General features: G+C 41.4%; 1 protein-coding gene and 1 long non-coding RNA gene across 6 annotated transcripts in view; one reads left to right on the top strand and one right to left on the bottom strand.

The window, feature by feature from the left end:
- The window catches only part of MTERF1 (mitochondrial transcription termination factor 1), a 415935-nt gene that overhangs the window by 2417 nt on the left and 390954 nt on the right, over positions 1 to 22564 (bottom strand). For all 5 annotated transcript variants that reach the window (XR_012074507.1, XR_012074506.1, XR_012074511.1 and 2 more), the window contains 2 exons: positions 4874 to 4981; positions 1349 to 1497 (listed from right to left, as the gene is read on the bottom strand). The gene's annotated coding sequence lies outside the window, so the exon portion shown is untranslated. The remainder of the gene's footprint in view (positions 1 to 1348; positions 1498 to 4873; positions 4982 to 22564) is intronic.
- On the top strand, positions 12254 to 18687 carry LOC116281297 (uncharacterized). Its single transcript, XR_004190719.2, has 3 exons — positions 12254 to 12594; positions 15011 to 15099; positions 18165 to 18687. It is a non-coding gene; the product is annotated as an uncharacterized lncRNA (long non-coding RNA).

Below are 22564 nucleotides of genomic sequence, written 5' to 3'. Positions count from 1 at the left end.
AATGCCAATGAACCCCTGGCTGTCCTGCCCGGCTGCCCCGGGAAGCCACCCCTGACCCTGCTCTGCTTCCCCAGTGCCCCCTGCATAACCCTTCATTTGTCCTATTTCATCTAGATTAGAAGTACTTATGCTACCTATTTATACATTTGCTATTTTGGTAGGTAAAATGGGTCAAATATCAGCAATTTCATACGGAAAAGCAGGAGCCCACGGGTGGTGGGTGTCAGACAGACCTCAGTTGAGTGCTGGTTCTGTCACTCCACTGGTCGTGTGTCCTAGTCAAGCCCCTGGGCTTCTCCATGCGTTAGTGCCCTGGTAGAGTGGAAGTAAGAATAGCGTCTACATCAGAGCAGGATTATGAGGATGAAATGAGGCCCCGCATGCTAACATGCAGAACCTAGGGCTTGGCTCGTATGACACACGTTCGCTACAGTGAGTCAAGAGATAAACGTCTACTGAGAGTCCACTGTGTTTCAGGGACAGTGCTAGCTGGCTGGTTGTCGGAGGTACAAAGATGGATAAGGTAAAAGCAGGCTGGTGGAGCTCGCAGCCACTAAAAGTGCAGTAATGAGTCTGGTCAATGCTACGGATGAGGAAGTACCGAGTGCTAAAGGCGTCTCTTTCTCAACTCTCCTGTGAGGGCAGAATCATCTCTTTTATAGAGTTAGTTTCCCAAGTAAACCATGAGAGACTTTAACTGTCTTTTTCCCTGGTATGTGGGGAACACTCATAGTTCAGTAACTAGCATATGGTGGACATTCTATAAATGTGTGTTGAGTGAATCAATGAACAAGTGAACTAATTAATGAATGGAAGAACTGTAGCTCTGGCTCTAAGGACGTATGAAACGGAAGCCTCTCAAGTCCGCATTCACAGCCAAGGCAGCCGGAGTCCTCCCTTAGCAAACTGAGGTTGTCCAGGGTCTTACCACAGAGGCTTATGGGCCAGAATCCATTTTTGATGGAAATGGCAAAGAGGGGTCACTCAGCCATATTCTGGGATTTTGACTGGTTATTGTTTATTTTTTAACTCTTTTTTCACGTCTTTCTGGCACTTAAAAAAAGGGGGTTTTGAACATTGCTGTTTATGTAAAGTATACATGTAAACAAACAAAGCAAAGCAAATGAGAGATGACTTTCCCAGTTCACAATTCATCCATTCATTCATTCCCTTCATTCTACAAGCTTTCTATGTGCAGGGCACTGTGTACATAGCAAGGGTTTGGGGGAAAAACGACCAGGCCCCAGCCCCATTGTTTAATGGCCCTCTGTCCTCAGGATCTTGTTTCTCTCACCTTCAAACTTATTCCATTGTGCACATTTATTAATAAATTCAGTAATTCACTTACTTCAAGAGCCAGTTCTGTACCAGGCCCCATGACTGGCCCTGCGGACGCAGTCATGAGCCATCGCTGTCTCAGCCTCTGCTTCCCTCGAACTTGGAGTCCAACGGGGGAGGACGGCCAGTATCACACAGTCACATAAATATATAATCAAACTGCAGTGACCGATGCAAAGGAAGAAAAGAGGATGCAATGAGAAGATGCAGCAGGGGGCCTGACCTGGGGACTCAGGAAAACTTCCTTGAAGAAGTGACTTTTGAAGTGAGCTCTGAGCATGGAGAGGGAGCTGGAGAACTGAGGAGGCCGATGCGGGAGGGAGGGGCCGAGGGGCCCACGGAGATGAGGGGGAGAGTCGGATAGGGCCAGGGAAGCTCAGGTCATATCATGAAGCTTTAAGAATGTTGAGGGTTGGGATCTGCTCCACTTTTACATTTTTCACTCTGTTTACTATAAAACTCGACTGTGGGTTCCCTGAGTTAGCAGGCTGCTTCCTACTCGTGTTTACATCTCTGACCGCACCCAGCAGGGGGCTTGGAATGCAGGTGGTGCTCAATTAATGCTGACTGAACATGTGGAAAGGATGCCAGTGATGTGACCTTGCACTAGGATGTTAGTAATGATCTCGTTTAGCAGATACTTGTATCCCCAAACCAAGAGACACCCCTAGACTCCCAAGTGTTTTCCCCTAGGCCATGCAGACGGAAGAGGAAGGGGCATGGCACTGTTTTAAACCTAAATGTTTCCACTTACAGGACTTCTCTACGAGAAAAAAAGTTCTTAGCTCCCCCTTGCTCAGAGTCTTATAAGGAGGACTGCTAAATGGCCACAGTCTCAGCTGCAAGACTCTCTGGTCATCACTCTGCTGACCGGGGGCGAGGGCTGACGCCAAGTGGCTCTCCTCCCTAGTTCCTCGGGCTCTTCTCTTTCACTCAGTCTGATCTGCAACACACTTGGCTTTTTCATATTCTGAAGGGCTTTGCTACCCATAGACTCATCCATGGGATTATGGGCATCCTTTTAGGATTGTGGCTTCTGTGGGAATACTTCTCTTGGACGTGGGGACTGCTGCTCAGCTATGGTAAATGCTCCCATCCTCGGCTAGAGAAAATGCCACCTTAACAACACATCTGCCATCTCCATCTTCAGATGCTAAGGGAAAGGTATTTTTGGAATGAAGGCAACAGATGAAGATAAATTTCACAGGTCTTTTCACACAGTGATGATTTTTTTTCAAAATGGAATCAGACTTCAAGGATCTTTGTCCCCTCCAGAGACTTTTCTTCCCAGGGTGTGGGCAGTATGTGCATACGATTATATTCATGCAGCAGGAAGACGTACTCCTGATCATTCTTGAAATCATTTGATGCTAGCAGGGATCCCATTTTTAAAGCCATTAGTAAGCACAGACGATGGCTAAATTACCAACATATTCTTAAACCACTTCCATATTTATCTACTTGGCTGTTTTCGCCCCTTCTTCTCCCCCGTGCCATTCTGTGATATCGCCTCAGCCTCAGAGATTCAGAGCGGCTGTCTGCCGAACACATGAATACTAAAGAATTGGTTTCCTTAGTAACAATAACCATGAAGCGACTCTCAGAACTTCCTGCCTCTCTGTCTGTCTGTTTGTCTTCTGTTGGTCACATGGAAACAGACGCCCAAACCAAGCCTGCCCAGGAAAGATGCACAAGGGAGGCTTGTCTTTGCTGAGATCACATCGTTTCCTCACCCTGCTGCCCTGTTCTGTGTGGTGAGGGCTGAAACCACACACAGTCCCAGGGCCACCTCCACATTCCTTTTCTTTCTTCGAGTCAAAATCTGGAACCACAGAACCATAGAGCAGGACACCTATCCAAAATGGGTCTTTCTCTGTGGGTCACCAACATGGATGGAACTTCCCCCAAAAGAAGATCTTCTTTCTTCCCACAATATTTCTATTTATGAAAATGTTACTCAAGTGGAGAAGTTTTGTTGGTTTTCTAGGATTTCTTTATTTCAATGTCTATCTGTTGTGAGAAATTGCCCTGTTTCCCACCCACTCTTCCCAACTCTAGCTGGATAAACCCAAGCAGCTGCCCTCCGCAAACAGGCAGAAGGGGATGGGCCCTGGGAGGCTCCAAGCTCACCGCCCCACCCGCAGGTCCTGAGCCCGTTGTCCAGACTCTTTTGATGGATTCTGACATCTCATCTTGTAGGCACATACCGGGATGCTTGGCCCTCTGGGACTCCACCCCCTGGCCTGGATTCCTGGCTGCCACTACAGAGGCATCCCTCTGCACAGCCAAGCACATCCCTGCTCCTTTTTGCCTCAGCTGTCTTCCCAGGGTGCATCCACCCAAAGTGCAAATATAACAGAGCACCGCATGGCGCTGCGGGTCTGGGAATGACTATAAAGACACAGTCCCTGCCCTTGTGAGGTTCACAGTCTGAAACAATAATTTGGGTGCAGGATAATAATTATTCCACACTGCAACAGGAGCTATACCCAGGGCAATGAGGACCTCGTAAGATGAGTGTCTAATACAGCCTGTAAACTTGGAGGCAGAACAGAGAAAGGTTTCTGGAGAAGGTTAAGCCTCAGCTCTCTTAAAACAATTTTTTTTAAAGATAGTAAGAATAGGTAAGATATGTTGGCTGCTTACTATAGACTAGGAACTGGGTATGTGTTATACCTTCATTATTGAATTTAATTCCCACAACAGCATCCTAAGAAGCAGGTTCCATTTTCATCCCCACTTTACAAACTGAGGCTCATGCATCAAAATTGCTCCCATCCAGTCACAGAGCTAGGAAGCAGCAGAGCCCACAGTCACATCCAGAGCTGTGCAACAGTAGAATCCAGGGTGCTAAGCACAGACTGCGTGGCAGGGGGACTCCCGAGTGCTTTAGTGTCACAGGTGCACAAGTGGGGGCTTTGCCGGAGCGAGTGTGGGGTAAAGCATGGGCAGAGGCAGGAGGGCAGCTCAAGGAGGCCTCGCTGATGCGCTATGCCAGAGTTTTCAAGGTGCAGGCAAGCTGCTGAGCTTGTACGTGAAGTTGAGAAATGGGCTGATTTGCATTTTGGAAAGACCGTTCTGGCAATAGTGGGGAGGATGGATTTGAGGCGACAGAACTGGGGGCAGAGAGATCAGTTAGAAGCCCCTCACAGTCAGGAGTCCTGGTGAGAAGTGATTTTGGTCTGAATTCGGGCACTGACAACAGAGATAGAAAAGAAGGGACAGCTCTTCCCGTGAAGCTCCATCTGCTGGACACCTGCTTGTGACACTGCACCTCCGGTTCAGGCTCCAGGGCGGCTTGTGATGTCATATCTTCAAACACGTCTGGGGTTACCTTACCCTTCCACACCCAACACTGCATCTCACTTGGTTTTCTTCCTAAAGTCGAGTGCAGGGGTGGGCACCTAGCAAAAGACTGCTAAATGGAAGAATGAATGAACTGGAATAGTTTCCATTTTCCTGTTTAATAAAATTTCATTCAGAGGAGATACAAAAGCTGGGTTGAAGTTGTGATTAAGCATAAGATGCGACTGACCTGGTTATCACAAGGCAGATGCTCCTTGATTCATATATAGTACCTCTTCTGTCTCGAATTTGACTCTAGGAGACAGATGTTGGGCAGTATGCACCTCAGACCACTTACCTACAAGAGAAAGAAGTGGAACTCAGTGCAATTTTCTATTTACTTTGATAAAGAGGAAGGGATGAACTCTCTCTTCACATTTTTCCCTGTTAAAAATTGGACAAAAGTCTGGTAGAATGGTGACAAGTTGAACTGGGTGCGTGCACGCACACACACACACACAAACAATGGCTGAGACATTCCAATCAGCTGAGGATCTGCTGGGTAGCATTTTGAGAGTAACACAATTCATAGCTAATAATTTGGATAACTTCTCCCAACTGGTGGTCTTAATTTGTCCTTGTCCTAGAAGGAGTGAAAAATATTAAAACACAACCTGCACATGGATGTTTCTAGCAGCTCTGTTCATAATTGCCAAAACTTAGAAGCAACCAAGATGCCAGTCAGGAGGTGAATAGATAAATAAACTGTAATACATCCAGACAATGAAGTATTATTCAATGTTAAAAAGAAATGAGCTATCAAGGCATGAAAAGGCATGCAGGAAACTTAGACGCATATTACTAAGTAAAAGAAGCCAATCTGAAAAGGCTAATTACTGTGTGATTTCAGCTATATAACATTCTGGAGAAGGCAAAACTGTAGAGACAGTAAAAAGATCAGTGGTTGCCAGGGAGGGTGGGGGATGAATAGGCAGAACACAGAGGATTTTAGGGGCAGTAAGAATATTCTCTATGATATATCATGATGCGTTTATGTCATTATACCTTTACTCAACTCATAGAGTGAACTGTAGTGTAAACTGTGGACTTCGGGTGACTGTGATATATTATTATTAAAAATGCACCATTCTGGTGAGAGATGTTGATAATGGGAGAGGCTATGCATGTGTGGGGGCAGGAGAATATATGAGAAATCTCTGAACTTCCCTCTCATTTTTTTTTGTAAACCTAAACTGCTCTAAAAAAAAGTCTTAATTAAAAAAAGAAAAAAGAAAACAAAATCAGAACAAACAACTGTGGAGTAAATTTAATGGCATTAGCCACAATGGAGTGAAGTACACTTAACATTCTATGGCCCAACATTTCAACAAATAATTCAAGACTTCCAACTTTTTGTACATGTTCCCAAAAAAGAATTTTGACAAACAGTGGACATACCCTGCACATTTTTAGACAGCTTTAGAAGAACAGGACTGAGATGGACAAAGAGTTCAGGGACCTAACTTGTGTGGAACCCTGTCTTCTTTCGTAGGACAAGATGTATTCCTGCTAAAGAAATGAAAATCTGCAAATAAATGCAAAGGGGAGGAATTAATGTAATTCTTACATGCTGTGGTAAGGAGGAGTCTCATGGCCTCTGACTCACTGGCCAAAGGCAACAGATCAGCAACAACAACCCAGAGAGACACAAGAAAATGCAACTCTGTTCTACAAAAACCTTAACATGGCAATTACCATATTTTAGCATATGGTTCTACACTGAATTATTTCACAGTTATAATTAGGTTGCTAATGCAGTGCAGAATTCGACCATACACAACTTTGGTATACACTTTATCTAACCTGATGGAAATGTAACATTTAGAGGGCCTGACTCTTTTTTTCACAAGCAATTTAAAAAGACTTCAGCTTAATATGACACTTTAAAAAATTCTGTTGGGCTTTATGATGTGTGTGTGTGTGTGTGTGTATGTGTGTGTGCATATGTGTAATGAGTGAGAGAGAGAAATTCCATCCTAATTAATGGGCACAAGCCATATACTTTAGTCTCTGATTTATTTCCAGTATTCATCATATGAGATTCACTTCTTTCTAGCTTGCTTATTTTTTTTTTTATCCTCTTTCTTTTTTGCCTTTGGTAAATTAAAACTGAATTTTCTTCTCCAGGACAATTCTCTGTTCCAGTCATAGTAAATACCAATTTCATTTCCATCCTATTATTTTTCTAATTAAGCATTTGTCATGCAAAAGGAGATCTGAGGTGCCTGTGCTTTTCATTATGTAAAATATTCAGTTACGATAATAGCTTTGGGATGGCATCTTGAAGGTGTTATGGAAAAAAATCAAGGAAGAAATAAAATAAAATAAACCGTATTTTACACTGGACTTTTGCCTGTTCATTTTCTCCCTGATTTGCCACAATTGTGAATATTGACAATGTCCCATCAGTGGTGAAGGACAGGCGCATAATTACGTCCTTTAATAAGGAGAAGTCTATTAAATCTTTATCTAAAATTTTAAAGGTTAAAAATATAACCCTGCATCTCATTTTTCCTCTTCTGTTCACACTTAGCAAAACCTATAACTTCTGTACTTGAAATGTGCTTCTGAGCTCAAATTGTTTCAGAACAAAGTAGGAATATGCCAGAAGAACAACCTGATATTTCTTGGAAATTCTTTCTTCCTGCTTGTGACAAATCCCAAGGGGCCAGGCTCTGTCAAAGGAGAATTTATTTTCTAAGCCCTTTGAACACAAAGCTTTTCCATTTTCTGTGGCAAGATATTTTTCCTAGACAAACATTAACCATCACATCTTCTAGCTGTATTTATATCCATACATACACTACGTACATGGATACTTAGATTCTGTATGTGTATATCTAGATGTATATTTTAATGTATTGATTTATAAAATCTAAGACTTTATTTTTCAATTATTTCCATGGTTTGCACAGAATAAACTGTGAAACTGGATTTTTTTAATTGAAGTATAATTGATTTACAATGTTGTGTTAGTTTCTGGTGTACAGCACAGCGATTCAGTGATACATATATGTATATACATATATGCACATTATTTTTCATATTCGTTTCATTATAGTTTATAATATGATAATGAATATAGTTCCCTATACCATACAGTAGGACCTTGTTGTTAATGTATTTTATATTTAGTGGTTTGTATCTGTTAATCCAAAACTCCTAACTTATCCCTCCCTCCCTTTCCCCCCTGGTAACCATAAGTTTGTTTTCTATGTCTGTTAGTCTGTTTCTGTTTTGTAAATAAGTTCATTTGTCTCATTTTTTTAATTCCACAGATAAGTGATATATGATATTTGTCTTTATCTGATTTACTTCACTTAGTATGATCATCTCTAGGTCCGTCCATGTTGCTGCAAATGGCATTTCATTCTTTTTGAAAATAGATTTTTAAAAGATGAGACAATTTCCTCTCAATTTCTCAAAATGTTGACTGAGAACTTTCCGGTTTTGGAAGGACCCCAGTGTATTTTCTGAAAGTGTCACCTCCTGAAACACGGTGTGTCTGGTGTGTGTGTGTGTGTGTGTGTGTGCGCACACACATGTATGTGCACTGCCTGAGTAACGGCTGCTGTTAGTTGAATCTCGCTGCGATTCTGCGTGTTCATTCATTATTTTCAAAGGTGCTGTTGTGATGCCCCTTCCCCAGTCCCATCTACTGGGCTGGTGAGGCTCCGCTTGGAGTGTTGGCTGCTAAAGGCTCACAGATGCCCCCACTTCTGGTAAAGTTGTCCTGGGCTAAAAGAGGAGCCACCTGACCCAGGACGTTGGTGGGAGGCCACGTCCAATGACTGACTGGTAAGCGGTACAAAAGGCTGGTGCCCTGGGCCCACCAGGAACAGTCCTGTGACGTAGTTACAGCTCCAGATCCCTCCCCTATGGTCCAGGTCCTGGGGGACTTTCCCTGAGGCCACATCCCCTCCTGCCCTCTCCTGCTTCACTCCTTCCCTCACAGCATTTTCCCAGAGAGCCCTTGCTCAAGAGATCAGGACACCCAAATCCCTGTCTCCAGCTGTGTTTCTAGGAAACCTCTTTCAATTTTAGACATTCAATTTCCTAATAAATAAAACATGAATAATAATTTCTGCCTAGTCTACTTCTCAAAGTTGCAGTGCGAAGGGCAAATTGTGTGGAATAATTTTCTAAACAGCCAAAGCAGTGAAAATATTTTGCAGGCAACATGATATACTATTTGTTTTAATATTGACCCTTAGGGGGAGGGTACAGCTAAGTGGCAGAGCACATGCTTAGCATGCACAGGGTCCTGGGTTCAGTTCCCAATACCTCCATTAAAAATAAATAGATAAACCTAATTACCTTCCCCTTGCCCCCCAAATAATATAATAATAAATTTTTAAAAATTAAAAAAAAAATTGACCCTTAGGTTCTATGAAAGTATGGTTGACTTCTCCCAACTTGTGTTTTTTACTGTGGGCTGATGCCCACCGTGCTCGTTGCCCTGCTCCCTAGTGAGGGCTGCTTTGTTAAGCGTTGCTCACTTGTCTGCACTGCCCCGGGCACCGGGGCTCTCCAAGGTAGAGGAGGGACAGAGACGTGAGTCCAGCAAGTGACTGTGTCAGCGGTGAGAGCACACAGTCCGCCAAAGGCCAACTAAGCAGGAACCCAAGACCTGGTCTTGCCAGATCTTCACAGGGTTTTAAGAAAAGCCAGGCACCAGATTTTTATGGGAACTCTACAGCTTCTTAAATACCAACAACACATTTTTAAAACCTGTAACCCTCTACTATTCAAGTCAAACATAACGGGAGGCCCAGCTGGGCTAGTACTGTGTTACCTACGTCCAGACTTAAGCCCCTGAAGTAACAGAGCAGGTGATTCCCACTGAGGCCTCAGCAACCAGCACAGTGCTCAGCACAGGATCCGTGAGATCCTGGATGACCAGGGCCATCATTAGAAGTGTTGGTTCCCAAGGAGTTAAATGAATGACTGCTAGTTTTAATAAACAGTTCTCCACTTTGTAAAAACCACATAGCATACGAGTCTTTTCCCTAAACAGTATTACAACATGTGCAGATTTTTAGTCACTTGCCAGCTTGCTCTTGCACAACATTTCAAGGACACTTAGTCAGTTTCCTCATGTATTCAACAGAAATAATTATGCCTGATCTGAAAATAAGCAAAAGTATGTAAAAGGGCTTTATAGACAGTGGCAATCAAGTCGGATGTAAGAAATCACTGTTCTCTACATTCTGCCCTGGGATTGAAACCCCACACCCAGCAACCTAACACGAAACGAGGCTCTCTTATTTGTCTTCTAAGATTGTTTTTCCTTAACTGCAGTCATGATTTTTGCTATAAAAATTGCATCATTAGTTTTCATTACTATTAATTACCTAATGTTTTTCTTTAAGTGGAATATATTTTATTCTTACTATCAACCATCTTTTTCAATTACCAAGTTTATCTTTGCTTAAGTAATAATATCGATCAATGTATAGATTACATGTCCTAATATTTAATTTTTATACACATACATATACATAGTAATGTATACATGTCTATATGTGTGTGCATACATGTGTGTATATACATGTCTATATGTGTGCATGCATACATATATACAATAGTTATCAGTGTACCATCTAAAATCACCTTGCTTATCACCAATTATGCCTCCCATTTGGGACCATTCTACCCTCTAGGGACAGCAGAATTTTATAGAAAGATTTTCTGCCTCCATCAGTTTATTAACTTGCTCCCTGAGCATTTGTCTCCTACTCTCTATCATATGTAAACCTGGAACAGGCAGGAGAAAATTAACCCCATTGGTTCCACAAAATTTTAAACTGCTCCAAAAAACTTTGTAAGCCCATTAGCTTTGTGGCTAATGAATTTCAGGTAGGAAATTTATGCTCCAAATCTCCTCACTCCAGATTCCTGATTCAGTAATGCTCAGGAATCACAGAGGGTAACCCTGAGAGAGCCACGTTTGCAAAGTGGTTAAGCTCTCCCCTTAGCATCTGCCCCAGGGGAAGTGAGTTTTAATTAGTGAGTTTTAACACAGCAAAGTCCGGTGTTGCCTTCTCAACAGCTTTCATGCAGGAAGCTGTCTGGTGCTGTGTTCCTAACTATCCAACCACCCAGCGTAATTTCTAAGATTGTCTTTAGTCATTTAATAAGGTAATAGCATTCAACCCAGTCACCATTAGGGTACTGGATGATGTTAATAATTACAATCTGCGTTCAGGTGGCGCCTCTCCAGGCAAGCACTGAGTCTTACAAACATTATCTCATTTTCATCTTCATGACGCCCTTGTGAAGCAAGCATTTTTTATTGCCATTACTACAGACAGAGCAGCTGAGGCGTGAAGAGGTTAAACGCACTGCCCAGTCAGAGAGCAGATCTGAGATCACGGTGCTCCATCCTGGTTTGATGCTGTCTTACAGCACCTGCAATGTGCTCACGTATGGGTTTCACACTCAGTGCAGGGAACGTCTCTGAAAATATTTACATGAAGGTCAGTACACTCACAGTCTCTTTAAACTTTGTATTCAGTGTATCTAATTAGCAAACGAACATAGAGGTCTAGGCTGGACTCTGATATACTAAACACCACCTGCCAGATAACCTGTTTACTAATCTTCATGCAGCACACATATGTCGGGCACTGTTCTAAGTGCTTTATATGTATTAGCGCCTTGACTCCTCACAATGACCCCGTGAAGGAGGTGCTGTTCCATTCCTCACTGTACCGGGAAGAAAACTAAAGGAGCTAGACAACTTGCCTAAGGTCCCACAACTGGTCTAAGTGGCAAAGCTGAGATTCCGTCCTCACGATCTGGTTCTTGAGTTCACATCTTTAAAGCAGAACATTCTGCAGCTATCAAGCTTATAATAGTTATTTGTTTGAAAATGTACTATTTCTCTCTCTCTTTCTCTCTCTGTCTCGTCATTCAAAGGTTGTTTCTTACGTTAGTGGTTATCCACTTAACCCTATTATTTCAGACAGCATCTTCCCAGGTGGCCAATGATCCCATCCCCACCCCAACTGTGCTTATATTCTAGATGGATGACTCGCTGGTACTTTAGCCGAGTGACTGGGAAAGAGGCTTTCATAAGCTCAGCAAATCATCGATCCATTTCATTCCAAGTTCAACAAGGCACTGCTCCAAAGTACAGAAAAAGTCTGCCTTCATTTGCACTTTGGAGAAGGAAGAAGTGAAATTCTCCCACTAGTTTGCCCCAGGATCAGGATGAGTTTGTACAGTAAACAAAGGTATTTTTCACAAGTGACTTATGCAATATACCATACGTTTGGAGAGCATTCTCAAAGCGTTCTATGTATTCATTATTTCATTTGATCCTTACACAACAGCCAGTGAGATAACCGGGGAAACTAGATTTATAACCGCCATTTCACAGATGACAAAACTGAGGCTCAGCATCATTTAATAAACTTGTCCAAAGTCAAGCAGCTAATGAGCTACAGACGCAGAATGAATGCAGTGTCATGTGTTAATAAGCTCTGTAAATTATCTCATCTCATATTAGGCTTAATAGTTTCTGGTGATATCATTGCTAAAATCAGACCCTTAAATAAAAGTCAGAGCGTCAGAGCAATTCCTTCTCAGGGGTGCAGACAGGACATTTGAGAACATTTAATGATTTTCATGTTCCAACTCCCTTCTCCTTTTTGAGAGGAACATGAATTAGACTTTCCAGGGTCATTAAAAGGAGAAGCGTTCCCATCTGGCCACTTCTACCAAAAGTGGGACAAATGTGGGACTTGAACTTGCTTGCTTGCCCACTGCCTCAGTGAGGGGACTCTCTAGGTCTGAAGAAGAGCCATCTCCCTTGTTTCAGGAATGTGTCCCTTCTCTTCTGGTTATGGACACTGTGTGCTGAGAATTAGTTCCACTAAACAAGGAGAGAAAAGGCAATTCACTGGGGTGAGTAACGTATGGGCAAGGCACTGGTTGGGCCCTGGAGTTCAAATCTGCCAACTTTTACTTTCTCTATTAAATGTTTATTTTGCTCGTCCAATTGCTAGAACAATGGTAGTGAATCACCACTTGTTTAAGATTTTTTATACTTAGTCTGCCTGTTTATTATTGTTATTATTTATTTATTATTGATATTCTTCCAAACAGGTCATTATTGCAAACATTGGCTTCCCTATCCTCCTCTACGTATGATCTTTCCCTCTGCTCGACTGGGATTCAATCATTTGATGAGATCTTTTTCGGTTCTATTCCTGCCACCTCAGAATATCCTGGATTTTCTCCCCCAGTCAGTCCCACTGTCATGGGAAGAGGTGGCCTCCTCCCTTCCAAGGCTAAGTCAATCCCTTCTTCTGCTAGAAATCCCTCCCTTACCCCCTCATTGAGAATTTCACTCCATCAATTACAAACATCTCCCCCTGACACTCCCAACCCACTGTGTGTCTCAGCCTTTCTCTCTTTCCTGGAATGTTTCCCTGTGTCCACCAAGAGCTTGGAGTCTTTTCAATTCCTCTAAGCCTGTTCCATTTCTCGTGGCACACTCTCTTTGCTGGCTTCTATGACATTAAAGTCATAGGGGAAAAAATCCACTGCCTCCTGAAGAAATGGAAAAGAAATCCACGTGGATCCTCTTTAGTGGCTGTTGCTGTGTAACAAACCACCCCAAAGCTGAATGGCTTAAAACACAAAAATGATGTCTTAATTCCATGGTTTGACTGGGCTCAGCAGGGCAGTTCTTTAGCTCACAGGGTATAACTGCGACACATCAGGAGCGGTACTCAGGCAGGAGCATGGCTGGTGCTGGAATGCGCAAGGTGATAGCTCTACCTCTAGGACCCATCCAGGAGTCCTGGAGCTCCTTGACAGCATGGCATCCAGCTTCCAAGGGCACAAAACAGAAACTGCCTCCCTTTTGAAGGCTTAGAACTGTAGCCAGCACAGTGTTGCTTCCTCTCCATTGCACTACCAGTCAAAGCAAATCTCAAGGCCAACCCAGCTTCAAGGGGAGGGGAAATAGACTCCAGCTCGTAATGAGAAGAATGGCAAGGAATTTGTGGTCAATTTTAACCCACCAGAGACTTCCACATTTGCTTAGGCACAGTTATCACAATAGCTATTTGGACTTATTCCCTAAAGAGTTAATAAATCTGGGTCAGATCATCTTATGAAACTCCTAGAAGCTACTATTTCTCCAAAAGAACAAAATAGCTCAATTTCTGGCCTTAGGTTAATAGAAAAGTAATTTTCTAGACTCTTAAAATTCAAGAGCTGCTTTAAAAATGATTTAAAAATTCAGCTAGAATTTATATAGGTCTGTTTTACAGATACAACAATCAGGTGACATTATCTATAAAATCTACAGAAAGTAGGTGAAGTGAATTTTAATCAGCATTTTTTTCAGAAAGAAAAGCCAATATATTTCTGTAAAGAATATAACTATTTCTGAAAGGCAGGAACAGCCATAAATCAGAAGTGTCAACCAGCTCTATTACTAACGGTAGACAAGAGCCTGCTCCGGAGGCCCTGCCCAGGGGCAACCCAGCAGTGCCGGAACTGGCCACCAGGGGTCCCATTGGCTTCCTAGGAGGGCTGATCAAAGGGATGTGGTGCTGGAGATAAACCCTCCAGTCGACCAGAGTTAAGATACGCAGTTGGCTTTAAGCCAGCCTTCTCATGGGTCCTCCAACATGTCTTACTCCTTCTTACCTCTGAGTTTTCACAGACACCATTTCTGTCTATCATTACGCCCCACTCTCTCTCCTTCCCACACTTTTCCTTTTGTCTTAGCTAACTCCCCTTCATCTTTTAGGTGATGGGATTATAATTCTCTTCCGTAATGAAATTTTCTTTGAGTCCACCTCCTTTCCAAAATTAAGTCAGATGTTCTTGGGGCTATTCCTACTTCTGTTGTATAAATAATTTTGCAGAGGCTGCCCTACCTCTTCTCTAGGGTCTTAACCTATTGCTCAGGGGTGACCCCCAACAGCTATGTCTGTACACTAAGACCAGCTTCCCTGGCTCTGATCCATTAGTCCAGGGGCAGACAGTAAACTTAAGATGGACCAAAGACATTCCTTGAAAGAACTGGAGTTTTGATAACTAAGTTACATTAATGCAACACATCACAAGGAAGATCCATAAACTCCTGCCAAGGAGAGAGAGCTAATTTGACTCTTGCATGTTTATCTCCTCCCTGAAATTTTGTTAGTCACCTCTGACTTTGCCATGCATTCCTTTCTTTGATGAAACTATCCAGAGTTGTCTATAAGTCCAAACCAAAAATTTAAAATAATGTATACCAGCTGGAATGAATTCATGTACGCATGTACAATGAATGGTGTATTTGTTCTGTGTCCTTTTTCAGGGCTAGGATGAAGGCTCTGTGAAGACAGGGAAGATGTCTGCATTGCTTGGTGTTAAATCTTGGACACCAAGCAAGGCGCTTGGCACATGGTAAGTGGTCCATAAATATTTATTGAATGAATATATGGAAATATAAGACTAACGCAGCTCTTTGGCATTGCCTGAGAAAGAATGAGACTTTACTCTGGCTCAGCTGGAGGGTAAAGAGACCATCATGGGTTTAGATTCCATGTTGGTGAGAAATGCTTTGAATGGAAACTCTTGGTTGAATTGCTCAGGTAGTCACACAGCTCAACTTTTGGAAAACATCCTATATTATCTGACAGCAGAAAGAGTAAAGTATAAGGACCCTGATTACCTCTGGATGCCAAGGTTAGGTGAAGGAGCTTTCTTACCATAGATGAAAAAAAAAAATCTCTTTAACTTGGTCAGTGCAGGAGGGAAGGATGGTAGCTCTGTGAAGCAGTAGACCCTGCAGGGCTGTGTGACCCGTCACAGACTGACTGGTGAGAGGGCTTCAGGAACAATGCTAGAAGTCTCCGGTGATTGGTGTGTGAGAACAGAGCAAGATGACAGCTATCTGCAGCAGGGAGAGTGGCTGGAGGTGGATGGAAAAGAGGGGCTAGAAGAGATCCCATTTCTTGTTCACTCCAACTCCCTGGAAACAGGGCAGGCAGGGTTCAAATTTCAGCACCCATATTGGCTCTAAAGCCACAGAACTCTGGGGTTGTTCCCTGCCCGCTAAGCTCTTAGCACGTCCAGGCTGGTGTCACAACGGTTATGCCATCTTAGATGCATGCTGCGGTATTGTAGTAAGAAGCAGGCTTCCAGCAGGACACAGGCTTTTAACTCATCCCAGAGGTGTGTCTCTTTGCCAGTTTATATTTTTTTTAGGACATGAACCTGCTAGATAACTTGGTCTGATGTGTGAAAATTGAGTTTAAAAATGGGAGCTTTGTATCTTATCTCTGTGGTTTAGCCATCTACTTTCCAATTGCCCTGAAAGATGAAACAACTTTGCATTGGAATATGTCTTGATCTCAGCCAAATACGGATGTAAAAGCATCCCTGAACTTTGGAATGATATCCAACTAAGAGTCAAAGACAAAAGCCTACTTTCCCAGCAGTCACAGTACAGTAACCTTCAAGCCCCATGATTCACCTCATTCTTCTTGGGGAAGGTTCCAGCTCTACCAGTTCAAGCTTGTCCAATCCTGCCAGAAAAATATTTTGCCAAAGTACAGGTGTCTATGTGGAGGTGAGGCATTTTGTTCAATTGTTATGGGTCCCAGACCACCACATCTGTTTTAGTAACAATTTTGTGCAAAACATTTCTTAATATTTGGTGAGGACCATAGCTTTAAACTTTTTGCTTAACAGTTCTTAAAGGCTTTGCTCTAATTAGCTAAGAAGAAATGATACAGCTCAGTGGTTAAGTTCCGACAGTCTATATCCAGACAATCTTGGTTCAACCTCCATTCTCCTGTTCGGTAGTGTGTGACCGTTCCTTATCCTCCCTAAGCCTCATTTTTCTCCTCTGTGAAATGGAGATAACAATAGAACATCACTCAAAGAATGAATGTAAGAATTAACCAGCAGACAGTAAGCATTCAGCAAATGTTATTATTATAGCTTCCCTGAACCCTGTCATAGAAAATAAACTTATTCTATATATTCAGATTTCTTAGTGTGGCAGTTTTTAAAAGTTGGTTACAAATCTTTGACCCTGCTCCCATTGAAGTGGTGTCTCTGCCCTCTCCACTTGAATCTGATCAGGCTTGTGACTGCTTTGACTTTAGAATCTACTGGAAGTGACATGAGGTGACTTCCAAAGCTAGGTCACGAAAGAACACGCAGCTTCTGCCTGTTGGCGGGAACACTGAGTTGCCATGTAGAGTCTGACTACCCCAAGGCTTCTAAGCTGGAGCAGTCATGGTAAGCACTGTAGCTGACAGTCCCATCTGAATCCAGCGTCCCTGCCTAGGGGCCAAGCATTTTGAAAGCAGATCCTCCACCTCCAACTGTTCCAGCCCTCCCCTGCCCGAGTCACCTCCAGCTGCTGGCGCCCCCCTAGCTGAGTTCCCAGACTTTACAGCATATAGACGAGTCATTCTCTCCAAATTCCTGACTCCCTGAGTTATGAACACAATAGAAGGCTATTAATTTATGCCACTAAATTTGAGGTAGTTTGTTATATATCAGTTAATATATGGGACATTTAGAAAATAATGCATTTGGGGGAAATAATGTCATAAAAGGGAAAATGAACCATATCAAAATCATCAGATCCAATCTGGATCTGTGTGCATAATTTTCAAATATACATCAGTTTTTACAGATGGCAACGTTTACTTTCTTCTGAGTTAAAAGTCCTATGTAAAACTGAAGGGCCTGCGGCAAACAAAATGCTGTATAAACTCCACCCACTGCAGGGCCCCACAGGGAGGCACACTAGCCCATGAAGACAGGGCCTTCTCTTACTTCTGTTGTAGAGAGAACTGAAGGGAAAGGAAAACTGAAAAGAAAAGCCGTCTGTTTAAATGGATCCCGATTGCATTCCAACCCATCAGATCAATAATGCAGAGATTCCTAACGTCAGCGTGCTGAGGCAGTTTTGCCAAACGCACTTGCCTATTGATTAACACTCTGTCTTTTAAATATAAACGTGCAAACTTCTTTGTTGGATCAGAATTACAGTATATTAAAGGCAGCAAGATACACAATACTCATTAGATTATCACCCAAATTTTATAAATGAAGAAAATGACGTTCGAGAAAGCAAGAAAACTCATCACCATAAAAGAAATGACAGTGCCTTTTACTGAGCACTAAAGAATACTCCAGTGTCCAGGCCTTTCTTCTGATGCAAAAGAAATGTGAGAATGGAGACTATATCCCCTACAGGCCTACCCATGGATCAGATCAGATCACAGGAAAGCTGTAATTTTGAATCTATTTTTCTGCCTCCTTACAGAACACCTTCCCTTGGCAAAAATGCACCATTAGACCTCATGTTTTACCACGGGTAGACACAAGAGATGGCCATCTGACAGTGATCGGTGGTGTTTGAGATCCTTTATATTAAAACATCTGAATAACTGTCTCAGAGCTAGATTCTTAGCAGACTTTTGCATTTTCTAATGAATTTTTTTTAGGTTACACAAGCTGTGGGCTCTGTCTTGTTTCCCTTGGTGAGCTGCTGCGCTAATGCACATGGTAGGTGCCTTTGAAGTCTGGTTCCCGTGCTGACAGCCTGGGTGAGCAAGTCAACCTCTTAAGCCTCCATGTCTGCATCTTCACTGAGGGTCATCATCTCACCACCTGCATGAGCGTTGTTGTGAAGATTAAGTCGGGTACTATGATACAGGGACAACCTTCATAGGAGAAGAATGGTTTCTCCTTTTTCACTTTTTTTCAAGTACTAGGATCTCTTCTGCCTTAGATGTCTAATAAAGTACAAATAGCCCAGTATTTTTCTTTACTTTGTCCAAAGAAATGTGGTCAAATCTAAATGAGAAAGCCTGGTAGCCTGTTCCATTTGTTCTCGATCATAATTCCAAAGATGTTATCTAAGAAGGATTTTTACTAATTCTTTAGACACCATGGATTTATTTCCATATTATTTTCAGCTAGAGGGTTTCAGGTTAAAGCAAGAAACAAATAAACAAAAAGAAAACAGTTTGCTCAGACTATGATTTTCAAAGATGAATAACATTATTTCCCCCATTCACACACACAAAAAAATGACAAGTCATCCAGAAGAGAAAGCAGACATGTTCACTTACAGAGGCATGAATTTTATTCATCCTCTTGAAAACTTCTTTCTGCACCAAAGTGATTCCAAACTCTGCTCCCTACATCTTAGCCAATCAGAGAGACCTCGTTAAGCTCATGAAACATAAGGTTTTAATTTACAAGGGATCATCTATATTTCTTTCCCAGGGCCTCACAGAAGGACTACATTTTAAATCTAATACAAATGCCTATATGTCTTGCAACCATTTTCCCAGATAGTATACACTATTTCCAATTGCATAATGACAACAGAACAAATTAAAGCAGAGCCGTAAGATAGCTCTTTGTATGTTAAACTGAGACTTAAGTAATCTACGTAGCAAAATCTTCTTTTATAGTTTAATCTTTGAATTATAAGAAAATTTCGGGCTAATAACTACCCTAATCTGTTGATGATAATTCAGTGATGACCATTTTTTTCCTTTCATAATTCTATTTTTTAAAATATGTTTTGTGAGATCTGTGTATAAGTAATCCATGATTCATACCTAGACCTATGGAACATACCCATCTATATAAAAATTTTAAGTCTTAACCATGTTTAAAATATAAATTCTAACAAATCGTGTCTGATTCACAAAAGATAAGTTAGTTTAGGATCTTAATATGAATCAGCTATATGTGCCCTATAAGATAAAAGTCAAAATAGTCAAGCTGACAGTCACTTTTAATAAGTTGTTTTAGGGAGAGCAATATATGTTTTTAAAAGCTGGCCCTTTCAAAGAGAGTCTATAAATTGAAGTTCCATGTATAAATGAATCCAAGAACCATCTCACCAATGTTAAGAACAGATTTGTGTAAGAATGAAGAAAAAAATTAAGACAGAAAAGACATTTAGTTTTAGAATTCTTGCAAAAGTATACAGATGTTTTGGAAGACTTAGCTTATGCCAAAATTCCTGGGTTGGAAATTCCAGAGGAAAGAGGTATCAATGTTGCAGAAACTCAGGCAGAGTTACACCTGAAGTGTCTCTACAAAGACAATTAAACAGACTCCTATGTGATGCCACCAAGGACGGCAGGAACTGCACAGCCCAGGCTGGCTCTGTCACTGTCAGCTCCCTAACCAACCAACATCCATCCCTACACTAGAAATTCAAATATGAGAAAGCATCAGGAACTCAAGTATTGAAAGCCAAGTTTTCACTTTCCACTCTTAACGTACCAAAGTAATACAGAGGTGAGAGTCTAACCTTATAAAGCTTAGTTTTAAAATATATTAGGTCTAATCCAACATTTCTCGAACTGTATTATACAGAGCACAAGTGTCAAGTTGTCGTGTGAGAGAGAGAAAGAGAGAGTCCCAAATGTGGGAAATACTAGGAAGACAAAGTTTAAAAAAGATTCTTCACCTTAGGACTTCTCAGGGATTTTATTAGTCTAACATGAATTTCCAGTAAGGACACAGAGCATGGCCTTTCCTCAAACTTACTTGAACAAATTTTTTTCACAGAACATATTTGGGGAAGATATTATTATTTCACAGAACACAGCTTGGAAAATGCTGATCTAATGCATCAGTGAGTCCCAGTATTGATATCCCTGCCTTCTCGATCTTGGTATGCAAGACTATATTAAACACTGAGAAATCATCACGAGCTGCCCTCAGAAACCACATTTTCTTCTATACTTTTTAGAAGTGGACATGTTCCCATAATGTTATTCAATGGAAACCCATGGGTTTTGGTCACACACAAGACCTACTCTGGCACTTTCTGGCTATGGGAACTTGGACAAATAATTTAACTACTTTGAGCCTTAGATTCTTCATCCATTAAAAGAAAATTATAATTACTACTTACCTCAAAAAGTGGTAAAGTTTAAGTGACACAATGTAGTGCACTTAGTGTACATTAAGAAAAACAATGCCAAATGCATATGGTAGGGGCTCAAAAATATAGTCTTAACGTACGTTGTAATCTCTGTCATTCAACAAAGACATCTCAAGCCTGCCACCTGCACGCCAGTGACAAAGCAACTCACCTAAAAGCTCAAGGTCTGCCAGGTTGCACGTGGAGAATTCACCTAACCACTGTCCATGGGTGCCCAACTGTATGTAACTGGAACTGGTAATTATCCATATTTAACCTCACATAGGCAATCTGGAGAGAGTTCAGAAGATTTGGAAAAAGCCTGATAAAACAAGATCTTTGCTATAAGAAAACTTGACTGAGTCTGATGCTTGAAGAACCAGTATCAAGAAGGAATCGGGTTATGTTTATAGTTTTTAACCTAGTTGAAATATTTTTATTACCAAGTTCAGAAGAGTTCATGCTTACTTAGTAATTTTTATCTGTGGATCTCAAACCTTTCCACATCCTGACAATAATATATTTTAGAATATAGTAAAAATATGCTGCTCATAGTTTCCTTCTAACATTTTTTTTATCCGCTGCCTTCATCACCTCCCCAAATGACCTTCCATAACACTAACTGTTATTGGTTACAACTCTGACCTGTTCCTGATTTTAATAGTTTCCTCTGTATTACATAAGTCTGATAAGTGAAATAATGCATTGGTATAAAAATAAATAGACAATCTAGGTGTTTGGTTTTTTTTTAAATTTGGAAGACAACTCTCAGGAAGTGAGTTTTTGTTTGTTTGTTTGATGAGATCTTTTTTCACAATCCACTGACAGAAAACTATAGAAAACTGATTTTTTAAGATAAAAAGAACAATAGGTACTCAAAAGAACATAGAAAGAGTTAAAATATGCATGTAATTAAATTCAAGCCAAACAAGGTCATTTAACCTGTAGTTCTTCCTTTGAAATTTCCGGTCTAGTACTCTTAATTATAAACTGGAGAAAATTAACCAATTCTTAGGTGATGTTTTTGGTTCCTTCCAGCTTCATGATTTGGTAAAAAAAAAAATGACATTTTTTTTCCTTTTTAACTCTGATTGCACTTCTGAGCCTCCTCTCTAGTAAGTATCACCATCCAGTGGAAGATAAAACAAGTTAAAGAGTTTCAAAAAACTTTTGAAGCAGGACAGTGTCACCTACTGTGGAAAACAGAACCAGACTCTGCCAAACTCCCTGAGCCCTACCCTCCTGAGGGAGAAGAGGATGAGTCTGCAGTGATGGTGATGGTGGATGCTTAATGCACATGATGCTTCTTGGTAATTAATGCATTAGAATAAATTCACTTTTCATCCAGCCCTGTCACCAAGAATGACCTTGAGAGAATAGAACACAAGACAGGTAAGTATTTACAAGAGAGGAGTGGCAGAAGGAAAATGGCTTGGTACAGTTTCTAAGCATGGGATACTATCGGCAGAAGAAAGAGCATAAGGGCAGGAAGCTAGAGAAGATTGTCCCTGGGAGACTGTGGGCCAGGATGCTGGCAGATAAAGTGAACAGTTATGGACTGTGAGTGCTCAAAGGACCTCGGAGAGCACCTGTGCTTCCCAAAATTTCTTTTTCAATACCAAAATCTTTCATGAATTATTGCCAACACACACACACACTCACTCACATTTGATACCTGTCGTCCATTTAGTACCTGTTGTATTTTCTTTCTAAAAATACCAGAAATCCAGAAATGCTTTAAAACGAATATGAATTTTCTAAATTAACTACATCCATGAATATTTGAAAAATGTTAAGTATCTGAGATGTCATTTTGTTTTAACAGATAAAGATATATTTTTTAGAGACACCAGCATGTATGGTGAGGAAATTCACAGTGCCCTGTTAAAACTACATAAGTAGAAGTAATAGTCCTCTTAAGTAGTGACCTTTATGTCTAGACTAATGTTA

The sequence above is a fragment of the Vicugna pacos genome, chromosome 7 (genome assembly GCF_048564905.1).
Source record: "Vicugna pacos chromosome 7, VicPac4, whole genome shotgun sequence".
Classification (NCBI taxonomy): Eukaryota; Metazoa; Chordata; class Mammalia; order Artiodactyla; family Camelidae; genus Vicugna; species Vicugna pacos.
This window is presented reverse-complemented; position numbering and strand designations above follow the sequence as displayed.